This window comes from Rhipicephalus microplus, chromosome 8, assembly GCF_043290135.1.
Source record: "Rhipicephalus microplus isolate Deutch F79 chromosome 8, USDA_Rmic, whole genome shotgun sequence".
Taxonomy (NCBI): domain Eukaryota; kingdom Metazoa; phylum Arthropoda; class Arachnida; order Ixodida; family Ixodidae; genus Rhipicephalus; species Rhipicephalus microplus.
The window spans coordinates 69,274,083-69,288,239 of record NC_134707.1 but is presented as its reverse complement, the minus strand read 5'-3'; positions in this window follow the sequence as shown (position 1 = coordinate 69,288,239).

The following is a 14,157-nucleotide window of genomic DNA, read 5'->3' as shown; positions in this document are numbered from 1 at the left end:
ATCTCGTAAAATTTCCTGCAGCACCGAAGCTGTATTATTCTCAGACCATTGTATGGTCATAGCGCAAATTGGTGAAAATCGTCACAAACAATTCCGTCCCCAGTGGGCCCTTTGGAAAATGAATGCGAAGCTCCTCTGTGATCAGGAATTCATGAATCGCGTCCAGATGGCATTTAGGCAATCTTTTTCGATTGGTTTTCATATCTTCGCTGCTTGGGAGCTTTTTAAACAAGAAGTTCATGCTATAGCTTTAGAAATTGGGGCTGTTAGGTCTTTCTATAGAAAGAATGATGAAAAGATACTTTTTAAAAGTCTTTGCAATCTTTATGAGATGGAATGCGAAATGCCGGGAAAGTACATCAAACATATTGAGAATATTAAGTGCCAACTACAGAGATATGATGCTGCTCGCTACCAAGGGGCACGTATTAGATCTCAGAACCAGCGCACTTTAAATTCTGAGCAACCGACGCGCCAAGCTTTACTTGATGAGCAACGCCATGCAATTTCTGAAGTTATTCCAGACTTGTACTTTAACGATGTGCTCATAAAAGATAACGGAGACATTACTTTGGCGTTCGAAACGTACTATAACAGCTTATTTAGCTCTTCCTCTGACGATCTTGACGCTCACCTCAAGGCTAGTTTTGTTTCTTTTGTGAACCCCTTGAAGGACGATGATTGTGCAGTCATTAATGGGCCCATTACTATACAGGAAATTGAGCAAGAAATCGACAACTTGCCTTTATTGAAAACACCGGGGCCTGATGGCATCTCAGGCGAATTTTACAAAGCTTTAAAGATAACGCTTGCTCCTATATTGCTGAATATTTTTCAGATGAGTTATGACATGGATACACTCCCACAATCTTTTTGCAAAAGTCACACTGTGTTAATACCGAAAACAACTGACAAGGAAAAACTTCGCTTCGTCGAGGGCTACAGACCAATATCGCTGTCAAATGTGGACTACAAAGTTTTCAGAAAAGTATTAGCAAATAGGTTGCAATTTGCTATGTCGATCCTCATTGGGTCTCATCAGACATGTGGGATTAGAGGTCGATCCATACAAACCAATATACATGTCGCTCGAACAGTGCTTCAATACTGTCATGGTTCTCAAAAACATCTTGCAATGCTACAGGTAGATCTTGCAAAAGCTTTTGATCGTGTTCGTCATTCCTTCCTTTTTTCTCTTCTCGAACAAGCTAATGTTGGCAAAGTTGTTCTTAAAGGCGTTAAATTATGCTATAATGAATGCTCAACTCGTCTGATAGTTAATGGTCAACTCTCTAAGCCAGTTTCTATTTGCTCTTCTGTAAAACAGGGATGCCCGATGTCACCTCTTTTATTTGCACTTTATCTAGAACCCCCGTGCTTAAGCATAATACAGTCGAGTTGCATTCGTGGCTTTAGAATATTAGGCAGTGAGGTTAAAGTATTGGCTTATGCAGACGATGTCGCATTCTTTTGCACAGATAAACCAAAATGTGGTATATACTATTGAAAAGTTCGGCGTAGTATCAAGAGCTCGTTTAAATGCCTCTAAAAGTTTAGGACTGTGGTTTGGCTTGTGGGGTAGCACACCGAATCACTTTGCAGGGATTAATTGGACAAGAACTCCTCCAACATACCTCGGTGTACCATTGCATGCATATAGATTCAGTGCGCATTACTGGAAGGAACGCGTCCCTAAGCTTGAACGACAGGCCCAGACATTTGTGCCCTATCGACTTTCGATATTTGGGAGAGCTGAAGCTTGCAATACTTTCTTAGCAACAAAACTTTACTATGTATTGCAACTTATTTATTGCGCAAGATTCTATATACAACGCTTTCATCGAATTTTCGCTACTTTCATATGGTCTTCAACCTTTGAGCCCATGCGTCGTGATAATATATTCAAGCCAGTTAGTGAGGGTAGGTTAGGACTAAAACACCTTTATCTATGGCAAATAGTGTCCTGATTCTTCTTTTTTTGAGACAATCCCCATCCTGTAATCCGTTCCTTCTTGCAGGTTACACTCGTTGATTGCTTACCAGATTTAATTGTTTCATCCAACTTTTCTGAACGCCCATGCTTGTGGGGATTCATGCAGGAGGTTTACCTCGCAGTTCAGTTCCTTAAAGCTCGCTTCTCTGTAAAATACCTGTACACAGTATCGCGCAAGGCGCTGTATAAGGACCTACTGAGTACACTCTTCCGACCTCCATTGTACCGTTCACTCTACGCCAATCTTCCAGGTCACGATGTGTTGAAGCGAGTGCGCAAAATGTACATTCCACCGAATTCAAAAACATTCTTCTATAAACTCCACTCTGAAACATTGGCTGTAAACACATGGTTAGAAAGAAAAGGTATTTTCATTCCGTCTGTTAACTGCCATCTATGTGATGTGCCGGAAACGATTGAACATTGCTTTGTTAGCTGCAAAGATGCCATACTGTTTTGGGATGTCCTTCAGCGAGCACTGAAAAAACGTTTTGTCATTAATTCTCACACAATACGTTATCTTCTGCCAGCAGCGCTTGATGAAGTACCGTATGATATGTTTTTCCTCATGCGTATGCACAGCTTGTGGAAGACACGAATGCAAGACCGCAATGTAGAGCCCACCACCTCTTCAAGCGCACACTTCATTCAAATGGCTATCCACCTGAAAAACATTTACGACGAGCTAGACTTTAGACCGGACTGGTACTCCGTCTTAGAGAACTGTTTGACCTCACCCCTTTTTTGTTTGTAAAACACAATGTGAAGAACTCTCCATGTGAAGAACTCGCGCTGCGTTGGGCATTTAGTGTTTATGAGTAACACTTGAACGCTTACTTTCGCGATTTGATTGTACTTTTGTTCGCTTGATTTTGTCATGATTGCCCAAGTACTTTAATAAATACCATGGTAGAAAAAAAAACCGACGTAGCTCAGTGGTAGAATACTGGACAGGCACGCAGCGCACCCGGGTTCAAGCCCCACTGTGTCCTTGGAGTTTATATTTACCGGGTTCATTTTATTTTGATACTTTTTTACGGAGACCAGTGGTGGCGGTGGCAGCAGTGGCGGTGGCAGCCGCGGACAACTAAGGTGCCATGCGTGACACGTGCTGTGATCTCATAACAGCTTTCGCTTCAAAAAAGACTAACCACGTCGAAAACACGCCGTTAAGAAACTTTTTGTCGTTCACAAGCACAAAAGTAAAAACGTGCAAGCGTGCCTAACGTGCAAAATATGATGTTAGCGCATGTGCTCACAGAAGGGAGATGTTAATAAAATTCACGATTACCTGGTCTGACGATGAAGTTTGAATCTGTAGAACGTTAAAGAAAGTAACAATTTTTATGAAAGAGAAAATTCAGTGATTAGGAGATGCATAAAACTGTTTTTAAGATTGAATTACCAGCTGGTTTTACAAGTTATTTTAAACAAAATTCGTGTTGGTGCACTGACCATAAAACCATTATATTTGCGGAGCCATGGTTCACTTGCATTCTTGCAACCCTGGTAATGACGGGCGAGGGGGTTTTGGCGTTCTGTACGTGAAGGGTGCGGCGATGGCATAGTGGGGGTGCGGCGATGGTGTAGTGGTTAGAGCATCCGCCTCGCATGCAAGAGGTCCGTGGTTCGGATCCCGGTGCCGCGCAGTTCCCAACCGGAAAAAAAATCCGCGTGTTGATGGAACTGCATTAAGAGGCCTGGGGTGCGGCCTCACCGGTAACCACCACCGGGAACGCACTCCCTCACCAGAGAAGGATTGGCCACCCTGGTGCAGTATCTGGCCACTACCTCCCACATGCATACGTCAAATAACTCACGACCCTCAGTTCCCAGCAGCTGCGAAGCAACTGACCATGGCGGCGGTCAGCTCTTCAACGCAGCAGAGGGTGCTAAGAATCTCAGGACTACAGGCCACCTTTGGAAACTGAACTTGGCAACGTTTAACGCTAGAACATTATCTAAGGAGGGAAGTCTAGCTGTACTATTCGAGGAGCTAGAGGGTGTTAAATGGGATATAATAGGGCTCAGAGAGGTTAGGAGGACAGATGAGGCCTCTACTGTGCTACAGAATGGCCACGTCCTTTGCTATCGGGGCTTGGCAGACAGAACAGAACTGGGAGTGGGGTTCCTAATTCACAGAAACATAGCTGGCAACATAGAGGAATACTATAGCATTAATGAAAGGGTGGTAGGTATTGTAATTAAACTGAATAAACGATACAAGATGAAGGTAGTACAGGCTTACGCACCTACATCCAGCCATGATGACCCTTCAGTTGAAAGCTTCTATGAAGACATGGAATCGGCAATGAGTAAGGTAAAAAAGCAGTATACTATAGTGATGGGCGACTTTAATGCAAAAATAGGGAAGAAGCAGGCTGGAGACCAGGCAGTAGGAGATTATGGCATCGCCACTAGAAACGCCAGAGGAGAGCGACTAGTAGAATTCGCAGAACGCAATAGTCTGCGGATTTTGAATACCTTCTACCGAAAACGAGAAAACCGCAGGTGGACATGGAGAAGCCGTAATGGCGAAAATAAGAACGAAATAGACTGTATAATGACTGCACACCCAGGAATCGTGCAGGATGTGGAAGTGGTTGGCAAGGTACGATGCAGTGACCATAGAATGGTACGGTCTCGATTTCGCCTAGACTTGAAGAAGGAACGACAGAAACTGATACGCAAGAAGCCAATCAATGAGCTAGCACTGAGAGGGAAAGTACAGGAATTCAGAGTGTCGCTGCAGAACAGGTTCTCGGCTATTGGTGAGCAAACCAACCTTAGCGTAGATACAATGAATGATAATCTCAAGAGTATCATTACGGAGTGTGCAGTGGAAGTTGGAGGCAGGGTAGTTAGACAGGACATTTGCAAGCTTTCCCATGAAACGAAGAACCTAATTAAGAAGCGTCAAACCATGAAAGTGTCAAGTACAACAGACAAAAATAGAACTGGCAAAGCTTTCGAAGTTGATTAATAGACGTAAAGTATGCGATGTAAGAAGGTATAACAAGGAGAGAATTGAAGACGCTCTGAAAAAGAGAGGAAGCTTCAAAGCAGTGAAGAGGAAACTTGGGATAGGCAAAAGTAGGATGTATGCACTAAGGGACAAAGAAGGCAAAATAACTACCAATATGGATAAGATAGTTAAAACAGCGGAGGAGTTTTACAGAGATCTGTACAGTAGCCAAGAGAACCACGACCTTAATACTATAAGAACTAGCAGTAACCCAGATGACACCCCACCAGTAATGATAGAAGAAGTCAGAAAAGCTTTGGAGAGCATGCAAAGAGGCAAAGCTGCTGGTGAGGATCAGGTAACATCAGATCTGCTGAAAGATTGAGGACAGATTGTGTTAGAAAAACTAGCCACCCTGTTTACGAGGTGTCTCCTGACGGGAAGGGTACCAGAGTCTTGGAAGAACGCTAACATCATCTTAATACATAAGAATGGAGATGACAAGGACTTGAAGAATTACAGGCCAATTAGCTTGCTCTCTGTAGTATACAAGCTATTTACAAAGGTAATTGCTAACAGAGTAAAGAAAACATTAGAATTCAATCAACCAAAGGAACAAGCAGGACTTCGAACAGGCTATTCAACAATTGACCACATTCATACTATCAATCAGGTAATAGAAAAATGCTCAGAGTATAACCAACCACTATACACAGCCTTCATAGATTACAAGAACGCGTTTGATTCAGTAGAAATATCTGCCGTCATGCAGACACTGCGGAATCAGGGCGTAGATGAAGTATATATAAACATTCTGGAAGAAATCTACAGGAGATCAACTGCTACCATAGTGCTTCATAAAGAAAGCAACAGAATACCAATCAAGAAGGGTGTAAGGCAGGGGGACACAATCTCCCCAATGCTATTTACCGCGTGCTTACAGGAGGTTTTCAGAAGCCTAGAATGGGAACAGTTAGGGATAAGAGTTAATGGAGAGTACCTTAGTAACCTGCGCTTCGCCGATGACAATTCATTGCTGAGTAACTCAGGGGACGAATTGCAACTCATGATTGCGGAATTAGACAAGGAGAGCAGAAAGCTGGGTCTTAAAATTAATCTGCAGAAAATGAAAGTAATGTACAAAAACCTCGGAAAGGAGCAGCGCTTCGAGATAGGTAATAGTGCACTTGAAGTTGTAAAAGACTATGTCTACTTAGGGCAGGTAATAACCGCAGAGCCTAACCACGAGTTTGAAGTAACTAGAAGAATAAGAATGAGGTGGAGCACATTCGGCAAGCACTCTCAAATTATGACAGGTAGATTGCCACTATCCCTCAAAAGGAAGGTATATAACAGCTGTATCTTGCCGGTACTTAGCTACGGAGCAGAAACCCGGAGACTTACAAAGAAGGTTCAGCTTAAATTGAGGACGACGCAGCGAGCAGTGGAAAGGAAAATGGTAGCTGTAACCTTAAGAGACAAGAAGAGAGCAGAGTGGATTAGGGGACAAACGGGGGTTAAGGATATCATAGTTGAAATAAAGAAGAGGAAATGGACATGGGCCGGGCATGTAGCGCGTAGACAGAATAACCGCTGGTCATTAAGGGTGACTAACTGGATTTCCAGAGAAGGGAAGCGGGTTAGGGGGAGACAGAAGGTTAGGTGGGCAGACGAGATTAAGAAGTTTGCGGGTATAAATTGGCAGCAGCGAGCACAGGACAGGGTTAACTGGCGGAACATGGGAGAGGCCTTTGTCCTGCAGTGGACGTAGTCAGGCTGATGATGACGTGATGTCCTCTCAGCGTCTATTGCGCCAAAAAGAACCTACAACAGTGATGCTGCGGCAGCCTCTCCTTCTCCTTTTACTCACCTCCTCATCCTAATACCGCTGTTTTCTAACTCGACTTTTCTTTCCCACCACCTCAATGTCTATTATTAATTACTACGCGTCTATTATTAATTTTCTTCCCCCTTTAGCCCATCCTCATCTGCATATTTGTCTTCGTCGCTTTCTAATTTCCCACTGTAGCTATAATTTGCAGTAGATGACGATGTTATGTTTTACTGCACCTCCTCTGAACTATTCGTCTCAACGTTATTTGCTATTCCCGTTCCTTTGCTAGGCTTTAGTGTACACTGATGGTCAAATACGTGCTCTCCCATCTCTCCCCTCCTCCTCACTCTCACATTCTTGATACTGACTGTATATTTTGTTTGTCACAACCTTTTATTTCCCCAACTCTTTCAAACATTTTATGGTGAGGAGGATCCTCTCCTTTTAGGCTCTTTCACTGGAGCACGAAAGCCGATGTCGCAGCCCCTGCCGTAGATTTTTCGGGAATACGCATGTTAAGAACAATCCACAGAGCACTCTAACGGTGTCCAGGAAGCCCTTAGTAAAAAGGCTTACATCAGCCTATGCTGTTACTCGCCCCCTGTTTTATTTCCTCTTTGTAGCCCTCTCATCACTCCTCCACACCTTCGCTCACCTTTCCTGCCCCGTCATTACGTTTCACTAAGCCATACTGGAGAATTGAATACTCAGCTATGCTATGCATACTATTTTGCATGGGGGTCACCAAGCAATAGCATATAGATCACAGGACGCATAATACAGTAGCACAGGCCAGTTGAGCGTTCTGCACAAATATATGATCAGCTGTTGGTGCTTTTGGCGACGCGAAAACTATGCTGTAGAACTAGGGCCGACAATTTTAGGAGACGTGGAAACTTGCACTGATATATTTCATCGCCAATTTCACGTAGACGCACATTGGTTCACAGTCTTCATGAGATCTCCCCGGAAATCAGGCTGGTTTTATCATGTTGCGATATTTTTCATGGATGAGCGTAAGTATGTAGAATTAGATAAAAATTTCGCCATACTGAAACCATTATTTCGTTTTCGCTTTGTTTCTTGTTCTTTAATTGATACTTAGAGATTGAAAAGTTATGCTACTATATTTCCTTGAGTTTGCACATGTAGCACTTCATGAATTCGCACGATTTGCTAAGGTTCTTTACATAATAATAACAAATGGAAGCGAAACTAACAACTACTTCAAAGGATTATCTTGATGCGGGCAAGGTGTTAGTAAAGTAAGCAATGTTCGTACAATATTAAGCAAATCTCGTTATTGGCGGTCCTTCGAGGCCAGCGAGAAAATGAAATCTTGATCTCTTAATCCACTGACGTGGCCTTCCTGTTGCGCCTCCTAACGAGAAGAGAACAAATATAGGATCACAAATAGATGAATTTTAGGTCAGCTCACCGCATGACTACAGTGGGTGCAAAAAAACAGGGCCACCTTTTTGTTGCGCTGGCAAGCTGTTGCAGTTTCGCCTGAAATATATACTTGAAACATACCAAATGTTCGTTTAATTCCGATGGTACTGTTGTTGTGAAAATTAGGCTCCTGCTAATCGTAGCTTGTAGTCATAAGCGATATATTATATGTGGCTCGATACGCACGTCCAACACGACGTTTGGAACATAACTGATTCTGCTGAAACACATATCCGTAACAGAATGAAGTACAGTGTCCGCGTGTTGCACTTCCTGGAATTTTTATCACTGTCACTGTTTAAACTTATGTATGGTCCGCGAAGGATGAACAGTAATGATCAACATCTTTGACGGGCAGGTGATATTCTAGTCCTCTTTGATGTTCTGTCTCATTTACAGGGCACCTGTTTGAATTTGTCCAGTGTAGGAAGAATAACTGTGACGGACAAAAAAGTGCCATAAAGAAAGAACAAAACAGGGGGAAATATTAAGAACTTGAAAACTCTATGACAGGTGGGATTCCAAACAGCGAACTCGTGATCCGTAGGCGAGCATCCCAAATACTCAGAATCATACACGCTAGCAGAATATAGCATATAGTTGTGTAAAATACAATAGAAATGGGGGTGAAAAAAGAAAGGTGCTCAGCAGATATGAGAGTAGAGGAACAGAGCAACAAGAGTGAGAGAGAACACATCACAGCATCGAGCGAATGATAAAGAGAAAAGCGAAGCGGTACCAAAAAGAGCGAGTATCGAATTGACACAAAGAAATATACAGAAAGCTTGAAAGAAGGAGGAGGCCAGCGAGAAACAACGACAAAGATAAAGAAAGAAAATGAAAAGAGAGATATAAAGAGAAAAAGCAATAATCAATAAAGAATACTGATATCATACTGCCTAACGTGAAAGCTGCACTCAGCTTTATAATGGAGCTTGGCCAACTGTGTTTTGGCGTTCCGTAAGATATCGATAACGTCATTATTCATCTTTCTACGAAATCGTGAACTATGCGTCATGCTCGACTTGATGCTTCTGTAGGGTCTTTTTTGCGTACTGGTTTTAACTATCAGCACGGATTTGTATAGCGGAATATTGTACGGATACACAGAAGGCACAAGTTTTTGGGCTAAATTTGATCTTCTTTTATATGTTGGGTTTAACCTCTCCAAACTGCCATATGAATATGAGAGACGCTATAATGAAGGTCTCCGGAAATTTGGACAATCTAGGGTTCCTTAACGTGCACCCGAATTTGAGCACACGGGCCTAAAGCATTTTCGCCTCCATCGAAAGTTCAGCCGCCACAGCCGGAATTAATTCTTGCGACCTGCGAATCAGCAGCCGAGTAGCTTAGCCACTAGACCACTACGGCATATATCATTCGATCTTCAGTCTTTCACATCCTGATTTATTCAAAATCCATTGGGTTCATTTCATACTTATCGGTTACACAACCGATGGTGCTCTCTTCAGCAATGATGAAAGCGATGCCATAAATGCATGAATCGGCGCCTAGAAGCTCCGCTAATGAAAGAAGAAAAAGAAAAGAAACCAAATAGGAAACTAAACGAATACCAAGAATGCTACGCAGAACGGCACTTTCTTCAGGCTTGGCACACTTGTCCACACATGGCTTGATTAAAAGAAAATATATTTCTTAATAATTTTCAAGTGTTTGGCTGGAAATACTTCAATCAAAAACGATAGTTTCATTCGTTGCTTGTGTCACTGTATTAGAAGAAAGCTAAATAAGTTGCTGAACTAGTACGTGAGCTTGCGGCGATGTGTAGTGTTACGCCTTAGGTAATAACGTTGGTTTTAAAAACCAGGCAATACAAACTTTCTTCAAGTATTGTAAAAGGAGGTGGATGTTTCAACACCACTGCTTTTTTTTGCAAACCTCCCGGATGTTTGAAAAGTCGGTCATGTACTAACGTAGAAAAAAAGGCAAAACTCACAATGACTCTGAATATTAGGAAAAGAGCTATACAACACATTCTTACCGAAACAGCGTTATGTATTTCATTTAGGTGAAAAAGTTAACTTTTTCAGTTTTTGTTGAGCAGTTCATAGAATGCGACACGTCCTGTGTTCCAGAATTAAGTATCTGTGTTTGAAAACCTACGAAAATAAAGACATGACTCTAAAAACGCTTTTTTTTGTCGCCAAGCGATGGATTTTTGCAATAATGAGGAATTTTGGCACTTACAAAAGAGAAATGATGGTGGTGCGTCTCAACCACCGATAATTGATGCTTTTCGAGCAGTAAGAATACCAATAAAGCTAATGGAAGCAGATTGACCTAAATAGAATTCATTGCGAACGAGTCAGTCTTTCGTAATGTGGTTGATAACTGTTCTATTAAGGATGACACAAGCAAGAATAGTCAATTCTAGCAACAGTAGTGACAATCGTGTGACTCTAAACTTATTTTAAATGCTTGCACACATTGCGTTTCCTATTGCAGTTTGTGCTGCTGTGATCGATTTTTGGCAGAGCAACAGATTGTTACTACAGGCAGGCGAAAATTCCTGGTGTGCGCGTAACACAGAGCACTATCACGATCAAAGCTATAGTAGATGAACATACCCTTTTGTAAACTTTTCTAGGGACGATTCTGTAGGTATACAGCTGTATAGCAGCCTCTGCACCATCAAATATAATGTTCAATGAGTATAAAAAAACTACCCACAACGTCTCCTATATCTTTTGAGCTTCTTTTTGTGTTCAAGTGACACCTACAAAAGCTGCTAGCTAGGATCAATCCAGACCACTCTGCATTGTTGAAGAAGCCTTATGAATGTCTGAAATCATTCCGTCAGGAATAGCCAGTGACAATGGTCGAATCTGCAACACTACATGCACAAACTTTGACGCACCTTACCGCTCATTAGTTTCATCAACCGTCAACATTCTGTTTACCGCTGTCAGTGGGGATCTTCAATTTTCAGACCTCTGGCAGCTCTCTGGCAGCCAAAGCTAGCCATATGGTCAGCCAAGTAGATCTGGTCAGGACAGCAAACAACACTGTAGTCACGTGCGTGTGAGAAAACTGAAAGAACCTGAATCTGCCCAAACAATGCAAAATCGAATGCTGTACGGTCAGCGTAAACGTGAACAAACGCTACCGTCATGGCAGCAAATAAAACACCGCGCTGCATGCACTTTTTTCTGCATTTTCCGCTTGGCAATACGTAGCTAAGTTTATTTAATTTCTGAGAAAATACACCCGAGCGTACACACTCATGTACACCTTTGCCCGCTTGCAAGATCACTCGAAACTCACCGTGTCCGGGAAGAAGATATACAGCTGGCGCGCGGTGCTTTGAGAACAATTCAAGAGAGGCGCTGCGGCGCTGACAGCAGAAGCACGAGGTGTTGGCTTAACAAGCTTACATCTTCTTATCACACGTAACACCCACTGCACACCGCGACGCGAAATCTCGTCAAAAGAATCGTGTCCCATAAAGAGCTCGAGAATTAACACCAGCTCAACCATTGCCTAGTAAACGTCACGAGCACGCGTTGACCAACCTGCATTTTGTTTAGAAAAAATATAACTTCACAAACGTCAATAACACTCAACTGAACATTTTCTGCTTAGACATATTCTAACGATGATGACAAAAAAGACGTCATTTATATAAACAAGGATATGAGATGACGTTGAAAAAACATGTACATTTGAGGGCTCACACAGACACAACCACAAAAAATATTTCGAGGTAAACAAGAGACAGAAATTTAACATGCATATGTACATTTTGCATACTTACATGTTGGCTTGCTATTTCTGCTGGCGCATCGACACTCAGCCTCCCAATAGCAGGCCTGCCGACAAACAAGTTTCACTCGTCCGTCAGAGACAGACACAAAAGGGCAAGACCAGTGCCGAAGAAACTCCTCTTCACCGAAGAAAAAGAGCTCCTCCGACAAAACAGACAGCAGCTCCTAGTTCAATCGCTCAAGGATCGGGTAGAGCCCGCGGCGGTGGCGGCGCGCTGCAACCGCCTCGCAGCGGTTGCGCCAGAGGCAGAAAGAGCTGGCAACAATGAGAAGACGAGCGAAGCGGCCTTGCGAACAACGCCCAGAAGAAACGAAGCGATTTACTCTGAGGCAGCGAAATCCGGCATGTACGGCTCTCCAAAAAGCGCGAGCAGTGACACAATTCCTCAGAAAATGCTGATTTGTTTCCCGAAGTGAGCAGTTCGGACATGTTGCTGACTGGACCATTCTCCACGTTTCGAGGCGGTCGAGAGTGGTAAGCACACCCCATCCTAGGCGCCACATAAAGTCTTGGAGGTGTGCAGGCAGAAAAGAAGCCGTTAACGTGCTCCAAAACACCCGTCTAGAGCAAGCACGGCGGGTTGGGGGGATCAACGGAAGCAACATAGCAGCAGTTGTAGCAACTATGTTGTACAAAACACCTATGCCCGAACAGCTCGACCTGACATGGCGAAAAAATGCAATAGTAGTTGCATAAAACGCAGGAAGTGTTATTGACTGCCGCCCCTTGTTATGTTGTACATTAGGCACCAAATGCCGAAGGTGTGTACCCAGAAAGTAATGTGCAAGCGTTCGTGCGGGAGATTCCTACCTTCGCACTAGGCGCAAAAGGAAGCGCAGTGCCAGCAGCCGAGAGCGTATGGACACTGAAGGGAAAGCAAAGCCTCCTTGAGACGCTGCTGTTGCAGTGCCGCACGAGTGACCAACTCAGTGCCGCCTGACCAAAAAAAAGAACACAAAGCAGACTGAAGTGATCGCACGATACGTGAGATGGTTGCACGACGTGAGAAAGGTACCAAATGCTACCGCAAAATACAATCTGCGCAAGGTACCTCCGTTTAAGACACAGTAAGTCGAAATCCCGTGCATCCTGAATTATCAGTCTTACTTCTTCGAGAGCGTTGAACCAAACGGATTCACAAATGCCGTAGCGGTTGTATAAAATACCTAAAATACGAAGGGACGCAGCCGGCTGAATGGGAAAACCGGCGCTAAGCCTGGAGTTTGGAGAGTCAACGAAGAAATACCGTGATTCGGAGATGTTGAACGCTGCACCTGAATTGTCTCCATACTAGGAAAATACACGCACGCTGCTTGAAAAGCTATCTTCATCTGAAAGATACAGGGTTATACCACCAGCAAAAGCTGTGAATTCCCGACACTGCTACCAGGAAGCACAAGATCCCAGACACGTGAATCCGCGTCATGAGGACGCAAATATGGCTCAAGGCTGAGGACAAATAGCACAGGAAGCAATAGACAACCTTTACGGACCCTACCTGTTATGGAAAAGGCGGCAGTTTCCCAGCCATCCAGAACTAGTGTGCTTTTCAGACCAGTGTATGTTTTTTATTCATTTCCACAAACGAATGAGAAAAGCCGAAGGCTGTGAGCACATTAAGGATATACACGTGCTCTAGTCGGTCAAATGCTTTTTCCTGGTACAAAGACACAAGGATACTACGCGCAGATCACGACTTAGTATAGGCTATGATATCACGTGTGGTAAATGACAAGCTAAGTATTTATCGTCCAAGCACTGATGAAGTCTGGTGATGACCTACCAGAATGTTCAACAGACTCCTCAAACGTGGAACAGCTACCGCCGCGAATACCTCATAGTCAACGTTGAGGAGCGTGATAGGCCTCCAATCCTCAGGATTGATAGAGGAAGCATCACCTTTTGGAATAAGCGCAATGCGTCAATTTCAAAAACTTGATGGAAAGACACCGTCCTCGTAGCATCGCCGGATAACGACGGTAAAGGTAGCACTAATCTCATTCCAAAATGTCAAGTAAAACTCAACAGGAAAACCGTCTGGCCCAGGGGCCGTTCCACATTTCATATATTTCAGTGCCGCCTTTACCTCTTCAGCCGACGGAGGGATGTGCAGGCAATCCGCAG